The sequence below is a fragment of the Pinus tabuliformis genome, chromosome 1_2, assembly GCF_031772625.1.
Source record: "Pinus tabuliformis cultivar Carrire ecotype Pingquan chromosome 1_2, CPIR1, whole genome shotgun sequence".
In the NCBI taxonomy this organism is placed as follows: Eukaryota; Viridiplantae; Streptophyta; class Pinopsida; order Pinales; family Pinaceae; genus Pinus; species Pinus tabuliformis.
In genome coordinates, this window is record NC_142298.1 from 945,583,124 (window position 1) to 945,599,458 (window position 16,335).

The 16,335-nt window shown below is 36.2% G+C and overlaps 1 pseudogene; it reads left to right on the forward strand.

Moving 5' to 3' along the window:
* Positions 1–15,377, forward strand: part of LOC149209066 (trifunctional UDP-glucose 4,6-dehydratase/UDP-4-keto-6-deoxy-D-glucose 3,5-epimerase/UDP-4-keto-L-rhamnose-reductase RHM1 pseudogene) — a 46,416-nt pseudogene extending 31,039 nt beyond the window's left edge.
* Positions 15,378–16,335: the final 958 nt, after the last annotated feature.

Below are 16,335 nucleotides of genomic sequence, written 5' to 3' on the forward strand. Positions count from 1 at the left end.
CCGCCAACTTAACTGCAGTTATATTAAATGCTGGCCTCGAATTTCGTGCTGACCGTTTGGGCTGGCGGTTGGGGCTTAAGCCCTTAGTTCTCGGCCTCAGGTCATATGGCATGCGGGGCTGGCCCTTAGGGGCTAGCCCCCTTCCTTTCCCACCAATGAAAATTTAAAATTTTAAATAAAGTTTGTTCCACCATCCATTCGACGTCTGCCATTGTGGCCCAACGGTAAGTTAGTTCACTTGTAATATGGAGGTCGTGGGTTTGATCCTCCATCCGACCAAACTTTTAAACGCACCCAACAACCTTTGCTGACGTCATCATGGGCCACGTGGCGGCCTCCGGGCTTGCCACGTGGCAGCCTGTGATTGGTTGTTGAAAATGAATATTCCCTAGAATATTCTAAGGAATATTTTGCGGAATATTCTTTTTTTAATTTTTTTTCAAAATTCAAAATTCTAATGTTATTAGGCAATTCTTATTTTTGGCATAACTTTCTCATACGGCGACCGTTTTTCGAACCGTTTGCGGCGCCAGAATCAGGAAGACGAGCTCTATCCGGTTGTTCAAGTTCCAATCAGTTCTGATCACTTTAATTTTTGACCATTTTACGACACTTGGTCCTGAGCTCCTGATCAGAAGGTAGCACTGTTATTGATGGGTGCAATAGTTATGTGGTTCCTGAAAGTGGAGCAAAAAATCTAGTGGTCTCTGGAGAAAAGACCATGTTATGGCATCAAAGGCATGGACATATTGGAGAGAAGGGCCTTCGAATACTTCATGGTAAAGGTATGGTAGAAGGTATGTTTAATATCTCTCTGTATTTTGATTTATGTGAAAATTGTGTATATGGGAAGCAGAATCGAGTGAGTTTCCCCTCTGGTGGTAAGAGGGCAAAACAGATATTAAAGCTTGTGCACAGTGATGTGTTTGGGCTTGTGTCGATTCCATCACTGGAAAAGTCTGTGTACTATGTATCATTTATAGATGACTTCTCAAGGAATACATGGATATGTTTCCTCAAGAAGAAATCTGAATTCTTTGACAGGTTTAAAGAATTTAAGGTTCTGGTGGAAAACCAGTCAGAGAATAAGATAAAGGTGTTGAGGACAAATAACAGTGGAGAATTTTGCAAGAAGGAATTTGAAGAGTTATGTAAGAACTGTGGTATACCACGGCAGAAGACTACTCCATACACACCTCATCAAAATCGAGTTGCAAAAAGAATGAACAAGACATTGATGGAGAGGGCAAGAAGCATGCTTAGTGGTGTCGGTTAGGACGGGAATTGGCAGAGGCAGTGGAGACTACATGTTACCTGGTCAATAGATCACCTTCATTAGCATTGGAGGATAAGACTCCACAAAAGGTATGGACTGGTAAGAAACCTTCTCTTTCACATCTGAGGGTATTTGGATGTGATACATATGTACATGTTCCAAAGGAGAAAAGAACAAAGTTGGATAGTAAATCTGAAAAGTGCATCTAGCTTCAACACTATAGTTTTCTCAAGTGATGAGTCCAGTCTACACTTGGTAGCTATTAGTCATGGCTCATAGTTTTCCCAAGGCAACAAGCTCCCATCTATACCCTAGCATCCTGGCAACCCAACTCTTTATCTCTGATCAAATTTGGAATCAAAAGTAACAACAAAATTTTTCACTATTTCCAATTTTCCCTCAGTTTAAATGTGTAGGTGGTTTTTCTCAATGATTTTGTTGATTTCCATAATAATTGTAGCCCTCTCAACAATATGCATTATTTTCAACTCTACTATAGATTTTTCATTCAAGAATTTAATAATTTTATTTTCTTCTACACTTCCTGTTGCATCTCCTGCTTACATGAAGTTACAAGTTTAGTAATACTAGTGATTGTCGCTCTCTCTTCAGAAATAACTTGAAATAAAACCCATGTATAATGCACCTATTGGATGATGTCATCCCAAATGACTTGTCTATCTTCAAATAAGGACATATTACCCTTCAGTCTATCCTTTGGATATTTTATCTCTTTTTTTGTTGACTTATATTTTTCATAGATTTGTTCATTTTCTATCTTTGCAGAGCTCAATTGCTTCTCTTTAGCACTCAACTCTTCTTGAGACAATGTTCGATTGTCTTGGATATTTTTCATCTCTACCCTTGATAGTGTGAGTTTGGTTGTTAACTGTGACAATTTTTCTACAATATCTTCAGACTCACTAGACACAACAATGGTACACACATGATTTTTGATAGTATTCTCCAGGTATTAGAATTTTTCTTTTAAATTGTTCCTTTTCTTTTTCCACAAAGGCTAACTCAACAGTTTGAACATGTTTTGTCATAGGCACTTTTAACTTTTGGCTTAGCGACTACATTGTAGATTATGTTTTGTGTATCAGGACTTTCATGCCTTCTCTGTCATTGGGGTCAACACCAATCTTAATGATCAATTCCTTAAAACCTTCATTTTGTAAATATAGAGCTCTAGAGTTGTCCTTTTCTTATTTGACTATGCTTGAGACTTTTTCTAAGACTATCTTGCTTTGTGGACTATTAATGAGGCTTTACTCAAATCATTGTATAACATTTCTCTTGTCCGCCTATGAAAATTTATCTTATTAGTTAAAGGAACATCAACAACATTAAGAGATAAATCTACGACCTTAAACTCAGCACTCGAGGAGAGTGACTAGATAATGGGATGCAAAAGAGAGAGTTTGAGTTGATTTCTATCTAGGTCCATTGTTGAAAGTAATTTGGTCTAAAAATAAGAGGATGCTTGGATTGTCAACTAAGAAATTGTCTCCCCTTTCAACTTTTGACATTTCTATTCAATCATGTCTTTGTAATCCTTTAATGTTTTAGCTATCATAGAATAGCTCCCTTCAGTTGTGGGCACTATCAAATCTGTGATATTGGAGGGCACACCAAGCTTAGGGTTTCCTAGCTTCATCTGAAAACCTGGTTGACCAAAGATATCTTATGTCGACTTCACTTATGTTTCCTCCTCACCTTTAGACTGTATTTTGGATTTCTTTGATGGTTGTTCCTCCTCCATGATATCTACATCCATTGCTTCTGCAAATATTTTTTCAAATATTTTTCTTTGACTAGAGGAGTCTCAATTTTCAAGTGTGAGTTGATAAGCCAAACAACTTGATTTTATTTCCATTCAATTTCAGGCCTGCTTTCATGGGAGTATGGTGTTAAATTTACATTCCTCCTTCTCTCATAAATTAATTGCGAGGGTCATACTACCATTTATCCCCTATTTCAAAATGAAATTCCTTCATCATCTCCTTTACTTGATAAAGAGCTTGCCTAGAATTTTCTAAGAAAGGACCCACAACATTTTCCATTGAATAGGTATCCTCTACCCCTAGGAAGAAAATGGACTTGGGGTACATGCAAGCTCTGTCTTATGAACTCCAAGGAGAATATCCTTATAAGTAGGAAGATTGACAACTGATAAGGCTGCACTTCAGACCAATATAGCCTTATTTATTTAAAATATTCAAAATGGTACCAATCCCCAACCCTTATATCCTTACTAAGATGTAACAATTTCTTCTATTATGGTAAAATTGTTAGGGGTGGTGCAACATTCAAAATAGTGTAAGCAGTTGCCATGTAGGTGGACAAGAATTGAGAAAACACTTCATTATCAGGTTTTCTTTTGACCACATTCATCCAATCTACTACTGAACTTCTTCTCTTTTTGGAGTCAAAGGTACTCAGACCCAGATATTCAAACTTTTCTACATGAGTATATAGAAAAAGGTAAAATAAAATGGAAGGACGTCTGAAACAATTGGCAAGGTGAAAATTCTTGAATTGGAAATTGATGGATTCATCTAGATATGAAGGTATATCTAAAACCACATTTGGTTGCAATATTTTACTTATGAATCCTAGCATGGTTACTTATGAAATACATAGGGTAGGTTTTAGTTGCTGAAGGAATTAGTGTACCTGAAGGAAAAAACAGTGTAGATAAGGATTTCTTGGTTTCTTTTGATAGCTGAGTAAAGTTCAAAAGTAATGAGGCCTCATTGAATGGCTACGAGAATTGAATATTAGGGAAACATAAAGCTTTGTGGATGATGTCAGTTGTAACCTCAATGATATTTTCCCCTTTGGATGAAGCAACATAATATTTTGGGACATCTAGGTAGAGGTTAACCAAGTTACGAATTCAGGGAAATGGTATATGGTTGGAGCCAAAATGTAGCATAAACCAAATTGTACAACCCTAAAATAATCCTCTTTTTTTAGAAAATGGAAAAAATAGTCAAAGTCCTAAATTGTTCAAAGTCAAGGGGACAAAACAAATCGTGAATTTCACCCTCAGTGTCCATCAATGGATCTTTGGTGGTAGGGTTAGGGTTTGTTGGTTTTGGGGCTGACTTCAAAGCCTTTTTTAGGTTAATCATTATGGAAAATTTAGGTTTAGAATGAGGTCTAAATACTTGGTACTGCCGTGAATACATGAGGATATGAGGTCTGTTGGTTGTTTGTTGACTTGGACGTTGACTGTAGAGTTGTCCGAGTGAAGTATATGAAAGGAAACTAATGGGTAGAAACCACTCAACAAACCCTTTAACCCTTTGTGTCAAGCAGGAAAACCAATTAACTAATGCGTATGAATGACATAGTGATGATGTGACAAGTGAAATATGTGGATAGTGACGTGGGCAAAAGAGGTGGTGGGGTGAGGTGGTGAGCAGGCTCGCTTAAGCACCTCACATCATAGGTGGAATGATCACATGTTATAAGCCAAAAGTGGTTTCAAGAAATCATTTACCACCTTGTGCCCCTCCTCATTGGTGGTTTCTGACAAATTGGTCAGGGTTGGCACAACGCATCTCGACCATCGATTGTTTGATCGATAGGATTTCAAATCAACTTTGAACCACCCTTGCCAATTTTTAAAGATCGTGGAATTTGGTCAGGAACAGTTTAATGTGATGTGACTACCCAAAAATGTAGCACGATCTGTCATCAAAAGTGAATTTTTGTTAATCCTCCATGGTTATCTATGTGGGCCCACACAAACTTTAATATTTTTCGAGCCTAAAAGGTTAGAGATTGTAATAACAACAATACAATTTGGCTCTAACCATTCCACAAAAAACATTTTCTCTTTTTTCTTCTATATCTATATATCTATCTATCTATATATATATGTATGTATGTATGTATGTATGTATGTATGTATGTATGTATGTATGTATGTATGTATGTATGTATATATATATATATATATATATATATATATATATATATATATATTGTAAAACTAAAATTTGAGCTACAAATGGTGGCAGGAGAGCCACGGATTTATGTGGAAAATGTAATGTATGGTTTTCATGGATAAGAACATGTTGAGGAAAAGGTAACATGGAACACCATGAGGAAACTTGGCATGAACTTGATAACGGGCATATGCAAAAGAAAAAGATAAGTGGAATGTGATATGACAGCCAAGTAGGTTGGTCAATTCCATAAAAACAATGGACAACAAAATGGTAAAAGGGAGTTATTGCAACTCTAATTTTATTTGCACATGTGCTTATATATTGTATACATGATTATGTTAATATGAAGATGCCATTTTGAATCACAAGTTTTGTTAGGAGTTATTGTTGTGGAAGAATGATGGATGCATGTGGTACATTGAGTAAAAAGATACGTAGGTGGAGCAAGCGCTCTAAACTCTTGTTGTGCAATAGGTGGAGCTCAAATAGAGTTCTAGATTCATGTATTGATTTGAGGGTGGAGGTATGAGCCTTTGGATGCCCTTATTCTTATGTATATGTGCATGTGGCATACATGTACAAATGTGTATATGTTATATCATTTCATATATGTTTTTTTGATATGTGTACAGAGCATCATGTTATGTGTATGTGGTTTGGCACCACGTGTATATGTATAGGTGTTTGTTACTTATCTAGGCCCATGTTCTATGTATTGTTTCTAGGTGGAGGCGGGATAGCCTCTGGTTCCAAATATTTTTGTCGACTAAACACAACATAGTTTGGCAGTGACCATAGTGCGAGTGGGATTATCCAACATGGCTCTCGGGCAGGTACCTCGGCAGTTAGCTTGAATGGTACCTGGAGCCCTAGAGCATCATTTTTGTTGAGATGGTACCTTGAAAAATAATATGGAGGATACCGAGATCTTTAGAGAAGCCACTTTTCATCGGAAATTTAGTCGTGGAGGACATGCTATCATCTGGGTACTTGTCGAGAAAGGCAATAGACCCCATTTGGGTATGAGAAAAGAAGAAGCCATTAAATCAAGATAAGTACCAATGCTTTATTGATCTTCTAAATATTTAAATTATGAGCATGATTTATGATAGCTTGGATTTTTTTGAGCTAACCCAATGATATGTTCTTGTTTATGATGATTTGATATATGCACTAACTTGGTTGGCTGTAGGAATTATGGAAATTTCCAAGTTCATTGGAAGGATAAATTTCTAATGAGGTATAATTTACATTCATTACATTTTTATTTATGACGAGTCTCATGGCATTTGTATATCTATGATGTAGGAACAAACATGAGATTACTCGCTTCATATGAACAAATCTTACCACAATATTGGACATTTCCTCCTAGGCACTGATTCCAAGGCCGAGGAGGACATGTTGTTTGGGACAGATGGTAAGTAAGGAGCTAGAGATTGTGGCAGTCAGCTAATTGAATTACAATATTGGTAGGTAGATATTAATAAAACTATGGAAATAGGGGGAAAATGACACATGCTTGTTTGGTCCAAATAATTGGAGTAGATTGGACACTATCTACTAGTAGGTTAAGTTTGAACAAAAAATAACTTATTAAGGGGATTTTCTTCTGAGGTGGAAGAGGCATGTCTAGGAAGATTCAACTAGAAATTGATTCTTGTACCCACTACGAGGTAGCGCAGAGGTATACAAGTTTATTTAAAGTACGAAGTGATGATATGTGGGAGAGATGAGCTCAGGTTGTTGTGCATCATTTCTAGGACTTCTAGTTTGTTATGAAACCAGCTCACAAAAAGATAAAAAATATAGATCAACGCCTTAGAATTCAACCTCTTCGAGGGGGCAACCTCCTTTACATTACATAAATGAACAATTCTTTGATCATTCAAATGACAAAAACTCCTTTCTATATATAGGAGTCTATGGAGTCATAATATAACCCAGCTGACCTAACAATAATAATATAAAGCGACAAAAATAACAATAGAGGGATTCTATGGGGCACAATAAAAAAAATATGGGGACAATAGGGGCTCAACAATATTAATAAGGGATACAACTACAATAGTAATGGGGTAATCACTAATATTATAGGGACCTAACATGCCCCTCTCCTTCAAAAAAGTGTTGTCCTCAATGCTTGAGTAGTTCTGGATGCTTCTGTATAAAATTCTCATCGTCCCATGCAGAATCTTCAGCGGATAAGTTCTTCCACTTGATGAGATACTCCGAAATTGATCGATTTGTAGCTTTCGGGTTTCTGTGACTGCTTTCGGTTCCAATATAATTTTTCCTTCCTCGTCAAGTTCTGGCAATATTGTTTGAACTGGGAGCTTGTTGCCTATAACCTTCTTTAAACATGAAACATGGAAAACTAGGTGCACTCGAGACGCTGCAGGAAGCTCCAATTTGTATGCCATAGTACCAATCTTTTGCAACACCTTGTACGGACCATAATACTTTGGTGATAACTTATTATCCTTCTTAGCTTGCTTGAGGGACATTTGTTTATATGGTTGTAACTATAGGAATACCCAGTCACCTACATCAAAACTTCTTTCGCTGCAATGTTGATCTGCCTGTTGTTTCATTCTATTCTGTGCAAACACGAGGTTATCCTTTAAGAGTTGGAGGACTTGTTGTTGATGTTCGATGTGATGTTCCACTGCTTGAACCTTAGAATTTTCTCTTAAATATGATGTGATGGATGGTGGTTGATATCCATAAAGTGCCATAAATGGGGTCATTTTTGTTGCTGTATGGAAGGAAGTGTTATACCACCATTCAGCCAAAGGCAACCATTTGACCCATTATGTCTATTTATCAGATACAAAGCAACGAAGATATCCTTCCAAACATTTGTTTACTATCTCAGTTTGCCCATCAGATTGACGATGATAAGATGAGCTATGAGCTAACTGAGTACCAAGACAAGAAAATAATTCTATCCAAAAATTTCCAGTGAAAATGGGATCTCTGTCACTTACAATAATCTTTGGGTTTCCATGTAGCTTTTGAATTGTTTCCATAAATGCAGTAGAAATTGTACTTGCTTTAAATGGATGTGATAATGCACAAAAGTTTGCATACTTGGTAACTCTGTCAACTACCACCATGATGACACTCTTTCCCTCAGACTTGGGTAAACCTGTGATAAAATCCATTGAAACCTCCTCCCAACGTTGGCTTGGAATGGACAAAGGTTGTAATAGACCTGGGGTCTTAATTGTTTCAACTTTATTTTGTTGGCAAACCAAACATTCGGCCACAAACTTTTGAATATCTGATTTAAGGCCATCCCAAAAAAATTCCTTCTTAACCCTGTGGTAAGTTTTTAAAAATCCTGAGCACCCTCCTAAGGGAGAAGTGTGCAATTCCATAAGAATTTTTTGTTTGAGTTGCGAATTCTTACAGAGGTATAAGTGATCTTTGTACCATAACGAATCATTTTTCCAGCTAAATGTATCAGATGTACTGGAATCTTGTTGTAACTTTCGAATAAGTGCCCACACTTCTTCATCATTCTTCCATTCGTCCCTTGTTTCGTTTATCCAATCTGGTTGGATAATAGAAATGGCTCACAACAATGCTTCCACATCCTCATCCTTTCTTGAGAGTGCATCTGCCACCACATTTTTCTTCCCTTTTTTGTAGATGATTTCAAAGTCATAACCCAACATCTTTGTGACCCACTTTTATTGCTCTTCAGAGGATAATCTTTGTTCTAAAAAGTATTTAAGGCTATCATGATCTGTTTTTACCTTGAAGTGTCTTCCCATTAGGTAGGGTCGCCATTTCTTAAGTGCATGTAGTATTTCCGACATTTCCTTCTCATAAATAGCTTTGTGTAAAAACTTTCCCTTGATTGGACGAATTTCAAAAGCAATGGGTCTTTCATCTTGCATTAAAACAACACCAATTCCATTTCCTGAAGCATCACATTCCACAATAAAGGTTTTTGTGAAGTTCGGTGTAGCTAAGACCGATGCTTGGCACATTGCCTCTTTAAGATGTTTGAAGGCCTTTGTTGCCTCTGGAGTGCATGAAAATGCATCTTTCTTCAATAATTCTTAACAAACTTAACAAACTTGTTAGAGGTGCTGCTATTCTCCCATAATTCTTAACAAACTTGCGATAATACCCTGTCAAGTCGAGAAATCCTCGCAGATGCTTTATGGATGTGGGGATTTTCCATTCCTTAATGGCTTTAATTTTGCTAGGGTCTACCTTGACTCCTTCATGAGATACAATATGACCCAGATATTCCACCTCCTGTACTCCAAAGAAAAATTTGGATCTTTTTGCATATAATTGTTTCTCCTTCAATAGTTGTAGCACCCTGTCAACATGTTCAACATGATCCTTCCAAGACTTGCTGTAGATTAGTATATCATCAAAAAATACTAACACAAATTTTCTAAGGGTTTGAAAATCGAATTCATCAAACCTTGAAATGTAGAAGGTGCATTGGTAAGGCCAAAAGGCATGACCAAAAATTCATAATGACCCTCATGAGTTCTAAATGTTGTTTTCGGAATGTCTTCAGTCTTCATTCTGATTTGATGATATCTTGAATGAAGATCCAACTTGGTGAAGTAAATTGATCCATGCAATTCATCCAGTAATTCATCAATGATAGGAATGGGAAACTTATCTTTAATAGTGAGCTTGTTTAGCTCCCTATAATCCGGACACATGCGCCATGATCCATCCTTCTTGTGCACCAATACTACTGGAGCAGAGAAAGAACTTTGACTAGGTTGAATTATACCAGCCTCTAGCATTTCTACAACCATACATTCAATTTCACTCTTTTGGGCATAGGGATATCTGTATGGCCTAATGTTTGGAGGAACACTTCCTGGAATCAGATGAATAGCATGATCATGATCATGAATAGGTGGGAGACCTTTGGGAGTCTCAAATACCTTGGAATGATTGTCCAAGACTTTTTGGAGATCTGGAGAAATAGATGATTCCGATGTGGAAACATCTAGCAAACATAATTGAGCAATTACACCTCTTTGTTCCTTTTTTAGAAGCTTTGTCATACCGTTAGAGCTAATTATCTTTCCTGGTTTCCCTGCAATACCCCTTAATTCAACTTCCTTTCCTTCGGTAGAAAATTTCATGAAAAGTTCTTGAAAATTAAAAGCTATTGTACCCAAGGATTGTAGCCATTGGACTCCTAGTACAACATCAGCACCTCCCATTGGAATGGAAAGCATTGGGCTAGTCAATACATATTCTCCCATGGACAGCTTGATATTATGGCACTTTCCAGAGCAATTTATCCTTCCTCCATTTGCAATCATCACTTGACACTTTGGTGCTGGATATAGGAAGCAATTCAATTCTTTTGCTGCCTTACAATGAATAAAATTGTGGGTACTTCCTAAATAAATCAACACTATTACCTTTTTCTTCTTGATTTGTCCTTCTATCTTGATGGTTTGAAGAGTGGTAATTCCAGCCAATGCATTACAAGATATGGTCGGATTCATTTCTTCTTTATCTAGGCTTTGTTCCTGGAGTATATCCTCTTCCTTTGACCTTTCTTGCTCCTTTTCTTCTTCCTCTTCACAATCTATGTAGAATAATTTCTTCTCAACACACTTATGACCTTTAGTGTATTTGCTATCACAACTATAACAAAGCCCTTTTGCTCTTTTTTCTTCCAATTGTTGTGGTGTCAACCTTATAGGTTGTGGAAGGCTAGGGGTAACAACACTTCCATCTTTATAGTTGTGACTAGTATGCTTCATGGTTGCCATAATTTTGCTTTCCATTTTTCTCGCTAACCTGAATGCCTTCTCTAATGAATCAGGTTCCCAAAGGTGAACATCATGTTGGATCTTATCCTTTAAAGACCCTATGAACACATCAATCCTATGCTCCTCTGGAATATTTTTTACCCTTATGTTCAATTTTTGGAACTCCTCAATATGCTTCATTATTGAACCCTTTTGTTTGAGACTTATCAATTGGCTAAAAAAAGTGTTGCTTTTTGTATCCTCACAATGTGCTGTCAATTCTTCCATAAAAATTGCCCAAGTGATAATTTGTTTACAAGAGCAAAGCCATTGATACCATACAAACTGATTTGGTTCCAAATATAAAGTTGCAATACGTACCTTTTGTGTGTTTTTCACATTATTGAGATTGAAAAATTTCTCCATCTGTAATATCCATGTTGCGGGATCCTTGCCATCAAACTTCCTCATATCGATTTTTGGAATATGGTGGGTCTTCGATCCAACATTAGAGTCTATGGAATCATGATTAACATTTTTTTGTTCTCATCATGAGTTTCCTTTACTACCCTTTCACTATTAGTGACCATTTCTTGTAGCAACTTATTCATATTTATCTTCAATTCTTCCATCTTATCATCCATGCCATCAATTTTAGCGTCCATGCCATTCATCTTAGCTTCCATGCCATCCATCTTAGCTTCTACACCTTTCTTTAAACAATCCATCTTAGCTTCTACACCTTTCTTTAAACCATCCATCTTAGCTTCTACATCTTTCATCTTAGATTCTGTTGCTTTTTGTGCAAGTGACACTTGTTGCACTTGGTCTCGTAATTTTGATATATCATGTTGCATTTCTTCCTCTTCTTCATGAGTCATGCTAGAGCTTTCAGGTTTCTTACTAGGTGTTTGCATTTTCTTTCCTCAGGGCATCAATTACCGATAATAATGCTTTACTATGCCCTTTGAATTCCTTCAAACTAATTTTTCAAACCCAGCTTAAGCAAAAATTAAAAAAAAAACTACACACCTTTTTTCACTTTGCAGGAGCTTGATATTGAATCTGATGTATCTCTGTAATTTCGGATCATCCAATTCTAAAATTGTGATCTGTAGTAGCCCTCTGCGTCCTCTTTCCAATGCCACCAGTCTAATCCAAATTGGATTCTCCGAGAAAGAGTTATGCACAATCTCCCAAGATGACCAAATTATAGACCTTTCCAGAAGAGGGAACTTGTATGAAGTGCCACGTGTCACTATTTCAACCTATGGCACTGAAAAATATATACAAGAAACTACAGTCCATCCTCTTTCTATACCTTCTTACGAAATTTCAATCCGATGCTTAGAGAGAAAGTTATGACAATTTTCCCTAGGTCACCTATTTGGAATGTAATTCAGGAGTCTGCAAAAATACCAACTTCCTCAGATCATATCTCCAAAAATATAGCGCGAAAAGCTTTGAAATTCGGACCCAAGGTTCAGTGCAAGATCTTCTCAAATGGGTTTTTTTAGCTTCTGAAACGTCACAGAAGAAAGGTTATAGTGAAAATGGCACAATGACCTATTTGGAGCAGCGAAACCCTAGAATCCAAAGCTCTGATACCAAATGTTATGAAACCAGCTCACAAAAAGATAAAAAAGATAGATCAACGCTTTAGAATTCAGCCTCTTCTAGGGGGCAACCTCCTTTACATTACATAAATGAACAATTCTTCGATCATTCAAATGACAAAACCTCCTTTCTATATATAGGAGTCTATGGAGTCATAATATAACCCAGCCGACCTAACAATAATAATATAAAGCCACAAAAATAACAATAGAGGGATTCTATGGGGCACAGTAATAAAAATATGGGGACAATAGGGGCTCAACAATATTAATAAGGGATACAACTACAATAGTAATGGGGTAATCACTAGTCTTATAGGGACTTAACATAGTTCAACTAGTAGGATCATTTTTTCCCTAGAGCAATCCTCTCTAGCTCTAGAACCTAGCTCAGGGGTGACTGTTACAAAATAAAATTGGTTGCAAATGTTTATGGTTGGGAGCAGAACCATTTTCTCTAACTCAATCGTTATTTTCATTGAGATAAGTTCCCCTCTCTTGTTAGCTTACTCGACTTCTCATAACTATTTGGAATAGGGTCGTTGGTTGATGTTAATGGAAGGTCCAAAAACTGCTATATATATTTATGCATTAAACATTGTGTATAAAGAACGATTGTTATGTCATATGTTTATATTATGATAAATAATAAGCTATATATATATGGACTTTCTGGATTGGAAGTTTTTCTTCATGTTTTAGCCACAATGGGTTATTAGTCAGGTATAGAAAAACTAATTAATTTATTTGTGGAAGAGTGACCTATGTCTATGTGAGTATTGTTAATACCATTTGTCGAGTTAGATCGATGTGTAGATTAGTGTGACTTCCTCTAACTAACACTTTCACACAACTTCATAAAATGATGAATGTTGTTTATTGATTTGGTCACCTTGTTTAATATGAGATGCCACCAGATTATCTCGAAAAAGGAACTGAAAGTGTTATTGTTGTTAGGGTTGCGATGCTTTCTTATTGCTTGGGAAGTTCATAAACATTGTGGCCTAGACAACAAGAATTCCCTCGTTTTTGGTTATTGGGAAAATTTGACTCCTCAAATAGAATCAGGTCTCACAATAGTTTTTTTTCATCTAGGAATCATGGAAAATACTAGAGGCCATACTCATTTATTATTTTCCCTATCTTCATCTTTGGGTATATTCATTATGTGTAGAGATGACATTGGTTTATTTTAATATATCTCTCAAGATATAAGGAAATATAACAAACCAAATCATTCATTCTTAATAGTGAACCCTTAGGATACCCATATCCTTTGATTCTTGTTTCATTATTGGCTAGCACCAAATTCCCATACAAATTTATAAGTAAGGCTAGTAAATTGAATAATTCATATTAAAAGTAAAGGCTTACATCATCTCATTAATACTTGGGTCATAAGTATTGGCAATTAAAGTTTTGTTCACCTACATCCTTGAAAAGCATGGGATTGCATATTATGGCATTCATATTTGGGCCATAGGGGATTGGAAAGAATTGTATGGTCACCCATATTTTTGAATTCTTATTTTGGGGTTTGATCAATTGCAAAGTAAATTTCTCACTAGACCCTTTTGTACAAACAATGGAAGTGAGCCTTAAAGTGAGACTTATCTTGTTTAAAGGTAGATTCTTACATCATCTTGCATGAATATTTGGACCATACTTATTGCCAGTGAACGCTGAGGTCACCCACATTGTTGAATTCATGTATCTTGATACTTTGAATTGCTTTGCATCTGTCAAGGCCTATGTTGTCAGTGCAAGATCTATGCCTAATTGCACACATATTTTTAATAATTTCTTTTGATTGATTGTGCTTTAAATTGTCATCTATGGGAAAAATGGAATACTATTATGAAATGTATGTGCCAAGAACATTATTATCACCGATGTTGTAGGATTGATTGCATATCATGCAACCAACAAGCTGTTGAGGAAATAATCACAAGAAAATATTGTGATATTGAAAAAAATCGATAATTGCTCAAATCTCAAGAATCTTATGCCCTTTAGTTCTCCCCCTATTTCAAGTCTTTGAAGAGAGATTTTGGAGTGCAGATATGGTAAACTATCTATTGGTCACATTTTAAATTGATACCCAAATTCATTTTGTAGCATAGACCTATGTGGAAAATTCATTGAAGATGAACATATATGGAATACATGCCATTCTTGAAGCATGCAATGTGACAAGACTAAACAAAAGATTCATTCATATGAGCATTAGTTAAATTTTATGATGAAACAAAGATGAATGCAATCAAGCGAAATCGTGAGGTTTGTCATCTTCTACCCACAAATCCTTGCTATGCCATGAAGGTAGGAGCATAGATGTTGGTCATAGCCTATGGAAGATCCTACCATGTGATTGTGATCACCACAAGAGGTAACAATGTAAATCTTCCTAAATAGATTCTTGAAAAATGCATACCCTAGTGCATTATCCTTGCAACACAAGGTAAGTCACTCTTAACTCATGGTGATAGATCCAACATTAGGAGTTATTTGTATTGTGAGGATATGGCCAATGCTTTTGAAATTGTTCTTCACAGAGGTGAAGTCGGTCATTTTTTTATGACATTAGTACATAAAGGAAGAGAAGGGTCATTGATGTGGCTAAGGATATATGTATGCTATTTTCATTGGATAGAGAGAAATTTATAAAGTTTGTATATAATAAGATTTTAAATGACCAAATATATTGTTTAGATGATAAGAAATTCATGGATGTGGGTGGTCCAAGAGGACTAAATGGGGATAAGTATTGAAGAAAACGATTGGTGGGTTGATGTGTTTGGGGATATATTATCTAATCCAAGTATGCTCACATTAGTTAGAATTGAGAGGTGTACGAAAGCCTAGGATATAGTTGACGTGGCATATCATTTTCCAAATGTCATCCAGAAGAATTACATGCTAGATACCTCAATAGGCCTTATTCAGAAACCTGCGTTGAAGTTCTTGATCTACAGGTGAAATGGCTAGATTGAAGAAATTCTTGGGAAGATCTGCAAGAAGTAAAGCATACCTATGAAGATGGAAATGGAATATTGGAGAATAAGGCCCAGTTTAAAATGGATTATTAACATATAGAACATCCATTCTAGTCGTGCTTTTAATGTTGTAGTTGGTGAAAGATAAGAATTATTAGTATTGGTGTGAAACTTATGGTGCAGACTATTAAAACCAATGTAGTAGGACATTTGAATTTGGATGATGCTTGCAAGGAGCATGGCCTTTTCCTTGTGAATTTTGCAGTTGGTTGTATCCTTCAATATGATGATGTTCATCTTGAATGTGAGGGAAATATATTTAAGAAGGAAGGCAAACACAATTTCATTGGATCCTTTTACTCAAGGACCAAGGCCATGGACATAAAATTTGAGGATGTCCTTTGTTTAACCGATACAAATACATGGAAAAAGTTGAAAACAACTAAAGTAGAAACTGGAAGAGGATAAGACTACAATAAAAAGGCAAAGACTAAAACCACAAAATTGTGTGAGAACTCAAACCAAGAACACTGATATGATGTTTTCTTTGGAATACAACTCTCAGGTCTTGACTCTCTTGTAGAGTTTCATTGGCTTCTTGCAATGGTTGTCACCCATATCCTTTGGTTTTGTGTCTTGCATGACCAAGGCTCCTTTTCTATTAGGGTCTTTTCATTCTTTGTTCTCATAGATTGAATAATTTTCCATCAAAATTTTCTCATTCTC